Genomic DNA, 8,389 nt, shown 5'->3' on the forward strand with positions numbered 1-8,389 from the left:
AGCCACCACAGCCCTCAGCAGAAATAGCCACAGAAGGCTGAAGTTCACAGCTGTGAAGTTCACCAAGACGAGGCTGAGAGCTCACACTTCCACCTTCATTTAGCAATGTTTCAGGAAAGCCACATCCTTCCTTCAAAAACAGATGGGAAGAAAAGCCAAAATGCAGCACTTTCTTACAAAGTCTCTGCTTGCTGCTGAACAACAAAAAAGTTACAATCATGTTTATATGTTCTTCAAGTAGCTCAGCTGCATGTTCTGAACTCAGTGCTCGACGGGAGAGCCTGGGAATGACCACCTCCAGTCTGAGCAGGCAGGGATGTGAGAATGGGACTTCACAGCACCACAAGCATGACAAAGTCTACTTAAAGAATGCACTGCCTTTTTTGCCTCCTGCAGCTATTTCCCAACCCCATGCTGACATCCCACCACTCCGTTAGTAGTAGGGCTGTCTACAGAGCTGTGATGTAAACCAAAACAAGAAAATTAATTCAAATCTGAGCAACACTGGGCTGGGGAAGACTGGCCACGTTGCTGGCTGTAACGAAGGGAAGCAGCGCAGAAACACATCACAATTACTCCTAAGTGGTGTTACCAAAAGACTTATATTTGCAGTTACAGCCAGAGCAGCTGGAGACATGGGATTTCGCATCATCTTCAACAAGGACTCACCAGAAGTAATTTCTTTTCACAGAATCACAGAATTGTAGGGGTTGGAAGGGACCTCCAGAGATCATCGAGTCCAACCCCCTGCCAAAGCAGGTTCCCTACAGCAGGTCGCACAGGTAGGCATCCAGGCAGGTCTTGAACATCTCCAGAGAAGGAGACTCCACCACCTCCCTGGGCAGCCTGTTCCAGTGCTCCGTCACCTCACTGTAAAGAAGTTCTTGCACACATTGGTGCAGAACTTCCTATGCTGCAGTTTCTGGCTGTTTCCCCTTGTCCTGTCTCCACTCACCACTGAAAAGAGTCCGGCCTCGCCATTCTGCCCCCCCCACACCTTAGATATTTATAGACCTGGATCAGGTCCCCTCTCAGTCTTCTTTTCTCAAGGCTGAACAGACCCAGTTCACTCAGCCTTTCCTCACAGCAGAGATGCTCCAGGCCCCTCACCATCTTTGTGGCCCTTTGCTGGTCTCTTTCCAAGAGATCCCTGTCTTTTTTGTACTGGGGAGCCCAGAACTGGACGCAGTGCTCCAGATGAGGCCTCACCAGGGCAGAGTAGAGGGGGAGGATCACCTCCCTCGACCTGCTGGCCACGCTCTTTGCAATGCACCCCAGGATGCCATTGGCCCTCTTGGCCACCAGGGCACACTGCTGGCTCATGGCCGACCTGTCGTCCACCAAGACACCCAGGTCCCTCTCTGCAGAGCTCCTCTCCAGCAGCTCATCCCCCAACCTGTACTGGTGCATGCAATTATTCCTCCCTAGGTGCAAGACTCTACACTTGCTTTTGTTAAACCTCATCCGGTTTTTTTCTGCCCAGCTCTCCAGCCTGTCCAGCTCTCGCTGAATGGCAACACAGCCTTCAGGCATGTCAGCCAATCCTCCCAACTTCGCATCATCAGCAAACTTGCTGAGGGTGGCCACCTTCCCCTCATCAAGGTCATTGATGAAGATGTTGAACAAGACCGGACCCAGCACCAACCCCTGGGGGACACCGCTGGTTACAGGCCTCCAACCGGACTCTGCACCGCCAACAATGACAATTTCTGCTATTCAAGTACTGCATTTTGTAAATAAAGAAACTACTCTCCTTTTTGAGAAAGAGTAAAGAAATACTAAGAAAATATTTAAAATGGTGAGTTTTCAAAAAATAAGAGAGCTTGGGATATGAAAACAAAGAACAAATAAACCAGATTACAAAAGAGAGGCACTGGCTAATATCATCACTAGCAAAAAGTCATTTCTTCATTAGATATCTGCACACGCTCACTATTTGAAACCAGAGATTACAAATGATTAAAAGAACAGTCAGGATCTGCATATTAAAAAACATACAAATGAAATAGCACACAAGTAATATATGTCTTGTCTCTCAGCATTCCAGCAAGGAAGAGATCACAAGCATAGTGAAAGCAGTGCAAGGCACACAGCCCCAGAGGGGCACTCAGCTCTGCTGGAGCCCCAGGATGATTGAAGGCCAGGAGTTAAGGTGTTAAGCTTTAGGAAAAGGCATAGAACACAAAATTGCCATCTCCACTGGTTTTCTGGTCCCTTCTCAACTTAGAAATGAGGAGAGCTCAAAATTAAGGACCACCACAATAAAAATCTGCTGCAGTAACATGCACTCGCAAACACATTCCCTTTGAAGTGCAGCCTTAAGCACTGCTTGTCAAAGTATGCCACAGTTCAGTATCCAAAGGAACTGCTTTAAGTTGTTATAATCAATTTTCTCTGTTGAAGGGATACACAGTGGTAGAAAGTTCCAATTTCAGTGTGGCAGAGGCAACTGTTGCATCAGTGTGGTTGAAGACCATCTATGTCCAGAATTTCCTTCATAGGCCAAAGCCTGCACTCAGCGCAATGCTGAGAGCCTCCCTGCAAATACTGAATTATTTACAGGAGCAATTTGAAAAGGACTAATATCCAGACTGTTTTAGCTTCCCTCTTGTCAAAAAGCTCATACACTGGAACCGATTTCATTCACAGAATCACAGGGTTGGAAGGGACCTCAAGGATCATGAATCTCCAACCCCCTGCTGCATGCACCAACCCCCACATTTAATACTATCCCAGGCTGCCCAGGGCCCCATCCAACCTGGCCTTGAACACCTCCAGGGATGGACGGGGCATCACAGCCTCTCTGGGCAGCTGCTCCAGCACCTCACCACTCTCTCTGTAAAGAGTTTCCCCCTGACGTCCAATCTAAATCTGTCCAATCTCAATCTCCCCTCCCTCAACTTCAAACCATTTCCCCCTGTCCTGCACTTATCAACCCTTTCCAAGAGTTGATTCCCCTCCTGTCTGTAGGCTCCCTTCAGGTACTGAAGGCTGCAATGAGGTCACCCCGCAGCTTCTCTTCTCCAGGCTGAACAAGCCCAGCTCCATCAGCCTGTCTTCGTAGGGGAGGTGCTCCAGTCCCCTGATCATCTCCATGGCTCTCCTCTGGACCCTCTCCAACAGCTCCCTGTCTTTCTTGTACTTTCTTGTACACTTGGACGCAGCGCTGCAGATGGGGCCTCACAAGAGCAGAGCAGAGGGGGACAATCACCTCCCTGTCCCTGCTGGCCACCCCTCTGCTGATGGAGCCCAGGACACCGTTTGCCTTCCGAGCCACAAGGGCACGCTGCTGGCTCATGTTAAGCTTTTCATCTATCAAGACCCCCAAGTCCTTCTCCACAGGGCTGCTCTCAAGCACCGCTCCTTCCAGTCTGTACGGATGCCTGGGATTCCTCCAGCCCATGTGCAAAATTCTGCACTTTGCTGTGTTGAACCTCATCAGGTTCACGTGGGCCCACCTTTCCAGCCTGTTGAGGTCCCTCTGAATGGCATCCCTTCCTTCCTCCATGTCGACCGCACCGCTCAGCTTGGTGTTGTCAGTTCCTTTAAGTATCTCTTTCTGAGGCCAGTTACCTTCCTATTACCCACTCTTGCTATTGGCATTATCTCAATCAGATGTTCCACACTCTGGAGGAATACATTACTGGGCCATGCCAAGCATTTTGGCAGTAACTTTCCACCAGAGAAAGGAGGTGTGGTAGAGAAAGTTCAGAGATGCTCCTTCGTTCTGCCAGGAGATGCTGCTACTACGTGTCAAAGCTGACTCAAATGTCAGGAACAAGTGAACCACAAAGAACGGAAAAACAGCTATTTTCATCCTGCTTCCAAGAGGAGATAAAAGGTTACAGCACAGCTATTTCAGGCACTACAGAGACTGAGTCAAAAGAATGGGTCAGAAAGAGTGCCTCTCCTTGCTTCTCCCAGCACATCCATCTGTGACAATGCCAGCACAGAGGACAAGATTTAACACCTCTAGTTCTACAAACAAAGCTTTATCACAGGCTTGGAGTTAGAAGAGGGTTGATACACGTTACAATGGTAGGCTTGCAAGGAAAGAGATCTACCAGCAAGCAGGCTGCATGTGATTCTAACATTTGTCCTTATCCCTGGGTTTTGGAAAGCATCACATTCACACTGACTTGTGGAAGATGAACAGCTGACCTGATCTGGCACAGACTGGTAAGATATTCCTCCCAGTGACTCAAAACCAGCATTCCTTCTCTGATCTTTGAGCAGCATGGACCTGAAAACTTCTATTTTCTAAAAGTAAGCCATTTGGTGCAGAACAATCACAATGCTTTTCCCACTGACTCAGCTGCTTTTGCTATCAGCTATGTGAAAGTTTTCCACTGACTGAGTTAAAAAGTAGCAACTTTGCTATGATTTAGTTTTTCTTTAAAGTCAAACTGGTAGCTTACATTACTTCATCACTAAAACCTCACCATTTAAGTCATTAATGAAGAGGCTAAACAGGATTGAACACAGTGCCAAACCCTGCAGAACTCCACTAGCAATAGGCCTCCAGCTGGGCCTTCCCGCCACTGATCACAATTCTCACCAGCAGTACAGCAATTAGATGAGCAGACAACAAGTAGGATGGCAAACAACCTCAACATTTCTCATCCACCTCAGCGTTCACATATCTAGTTTGCATTTCCTCAGTTTATCTATGAGAAAGTTAAGGTAGACAGTTGAAAGCTCTACCGAAGCTGCACCAATCAAATCTACCAAGCCAGTCATCCCTTTGTAGAAAGCTGCCAGGGTGGTTAGGCATAATGACTAATAGACATAATCACCTTCTTGTTTTTTAACATGCTTGTAAACTGTTTCTAGCTATTTATTTGATCTCCTTTCCCAGAACAGAGGTGAGCTGACTGACCCACTCTGGTTCTCTCCTTAAAAAGATTCCTTTTGGAAGATGGGTGGAACTTGCTTTCTTCCTTGCTCAGCACAGCCCTCCCAAGATAACCAACAGTGGCTTTGCTGTGGTAACAGCCAGTTCTCTTACCACTCTCATGGGTGCATCTCAATAGGTGCCATAGCCTTGCTTATACGTTTCCTAGCCTGATCCTCCCCACCTGCACAGTCTTTTCTGCTTTCAGCTTTCCCACCACAACCCTGCTGCTGGACTAGCTCAAGACTGAATCTAGATGTTATCTCCACCCAAATCTCACACCACATAGGATCACAATGGCCACATCCCTCGGAAAGGTTCTTTTCCATCAAAAATGCTTTCACTTCACTGAGTCAGTAAGTCCCACCATAACAGACTCTGAACAGAAGTCGTTCCTTTTCCATTTCTCCAATCTTAACTATTACTCAGACTCACTGTAATGTAAACTCTACCACTTTTCTTTACTCAGGGACCAAATGATGCTATTCATCACTGCCACCACTCACCCACGCAATCAGGCACTTGTTCAGCTCTCTCCTACTGGTGGTGATTTACCAACACTAAGCCTCCATGGGTCTGCAGCTTCTATTGCTCTCAGGAAGAACAACAGTCTTTCTGCTCCCCATTACCATACCCAGAGATTATAAAAAGCATATTTATTTGTAACAGGATAATTTCTATGGCAACTAACCTCCAGGAAAATCACAGCCAACAGCTCCAGGATAAAAAACTAGGCCAAGGAATTTACTGAGGGAGACCGATCAGCACACGCAGCTCTGAGAAATACTGAAATCTGCCAAATTTCTCTCTGAAGAAACTGTAAGCGTAGGTGTCTGCAGAATTCCCATCACAGCTCATCTCTTAAGTTGGACCAATGACACTACCACCCAGCTCTGTATCTCAGCCTTTTAAATACTTTGAAATGTTTTAGTTACCTTTCAGAACAGCATTACAGCAACATTTCTCCAATGTACACTAATTCACCTTTCAGACTACTTACGCCAAAAGAGAAGTAGCATGCTCCAATTCTTTGTAATAAGATGGTTTTCTCCTTACACATCTTCCCACCATTCCTCTTCCTCCAACACACATTGGCCACTTACTGCACGTAGGGAGCCCAAGACCCAATCACTTGTGTTCTGCCCAGACAGCGCATTTCAAGCCCTTGTTCATTGCCACTGTTGAACAGACTTGCACAGGTTCACTCTCCAAACATATTTGTTATTGAATTCAGTAACACATTTTGATTACCCATATGTTATGAGATACAAAAGGTATACATACCTCAGCATTGCTCAGGCTTGCTCATCTCCTTTGCATAGATGTGGTCATAGCTATAATTCAAACATCTTCAGTAAAGATCTAGAAATACTTTAGAAATATATATTCCATGAGAAAGAGGAAAGTCAAGGGAGGGTGGGACATAGCATTTGTTGGCTCCTACATTTGCAGACAACTGCATTCAGTAGCGTGGGTCATCTTCACAGCAAGTCTTGGCAACACAGCTTCTTCATAAAGGACAAAGACCTGCCAAAATTAATAAGCACCATAAGAAAAAAGCATTGACACCTGATCAGCAACAAAACACCACTGCAAACCCATCTCCTTCAAAGAGAAGGACCTACTCTGACTTGAAGCAGTGAGTTTCTGTCAGCTTTGGCACATTTAATGTCAAGAGACTGTTTCTAGTATTGTCTCCTATTCTGAGTAGTGCACCGTAATAACTTAACTCAAAGAGAAAACACTTGGAGCACCTGGGTTAAGCCTGACCATAAGGGAGCACACAGCATAACATCACACTGCAGAGCGCCTGTATTTCAGCATACAGGAACACACCAGCAGTTAGAATGGTCGTTCTACCATTCATTCATTAAAAAACTGGACTGAGATACAATAGAAATCCTTAATTCCTACTGTTTGTTATAGGAATCCCCAAGCAGTGAATCCAGCCCTACACACCACGCTGCTCCCACCATCCCGCTCAGCACAAATCCCAGCGCTGCTCACAGTGTGAGGAGGGCAGAGGCAGCTCACAGCAGCAACACCTGCAGAGGGCAGGAGCTACAGAGCCATGGGTGTACCTGGATTAGTGCTGCCTTTGGTCACTGCACCTTTAACTATGACCAAATAAGACGCTGACAAAGCTCAAACGAGAAAGCTTGCTGGGGAAAAAAAAACCAAAAAGCCAAAAGCCCACAAAAACCAAGCAATTGCATGGGATACGCATGGCAGGGAGCACACAAGAAAACGTTTGTTTTTCTTTTGTTCGCTCGTTCTGAAATACACTGGCCTCAACGTATTCCTCAGCCCACCGCACGCCGAGCAGATTCCCGCACCCACGGCACAGCTCAGCGGACGTGCACACAACGAGCGGCCACGGGGCCCCCCGCCCCGGACGGCGCAGCGCGGGACCGGCGGGTGAAGTAGCGGAGCGGGGCTGCGGGCGGCCCTCAGCTCCTCGGCTCCTCCGCAACGCTGCGCCCCCACCGCGCACAGCGCGCCCCCACGCGCGGGCTCCGCTCGGCCGCCCCGCGCCTCCGGCTGCCCACACGCACAGCGAGGCCGGGAGCGACGCGCGACGCCCCGGGCAGGGCCCTCCCGCACCGCTCCCCCGCCGCGCCGCCCCCGCCGAGCTCCCGCGGGCAGGAGCCGGGGAGGACCCGGCCGGCCTCGTGACGCGAACGGGCGGCCGAGCGGCGGAGCCGGAGGAGGCCTCGGCGCCCGGCCCGGCCCGCGGAGATCGGCCCCGCCACGCGGCCCCGGGGAGCGACGGCGGCACCGCCCGCAGATCACTCACCGCCGAGCGAGGCGCCCCCGCCGCACCGCCGATGGCCGCTCCATCCCCGCGCGCCGCCGCCGCAACGTTCGCCCGGGCCGCGCGACGTCAGCGCGCAGCGCCGTCGCCGTTGGAGGCGTAGCGACGCGCGAGGCCCCGCCCACATCGACCCCGCCCCCAGATGCCGCGTGAGTCACGTGCTTTGTCGCGAGCCTCCTGGAGAGGCTCCGCGCTGAGAGCCGGGAGCGCGCGGCACCGCCGGACCGAACCGAACCGAACCGAACCGAACCGAACCGAACCGAACCGAACCGAACCGAACCGCAGCGCCGCGTCTGCTGCCGCGGATCTCCCCGTGCTGCCGAGCTGTGAGCACCGATTCCGCCCGGTATGATTCCGTTCTACAGAGAAGCTGGAGGGCTTTCTCTTGTGAGCTGCAACGTGACGGTGATGGAAGTAACAACAGAAAGTGCCCTGATAAAACAGCCACTGCTGGAAGCAATTTAGAAGGGTAAAAATTAAGCCTCGTTTTCCTCAGAAGTCAGTTGGAATAATTTCCCTTTAAAATCAATGGAGTCATTTTAATTAAAATACTAAATCACAAAACGCAAGCAGGATTTTAGGGTCAAGAATCAGCAGGCAGTAAAGTGCTTCAATGGAAATCTTTCAGGCTAAATGCCAGAAGTCTGGGAATGGTAACAGAGCTTTGCTTTGAATTTCTG

The sequence above is a fragment of the Tetrao urogallus genome (assembly GCF_951394365.1).
Source record: "Tetrao urogallus genome assembly, chromosome: 10".
NCBI lineage: Eukaryota > Metazoa > Chordata > Aves > Galliformes > Phasianidae > Tetrao > Tetrao urogallus.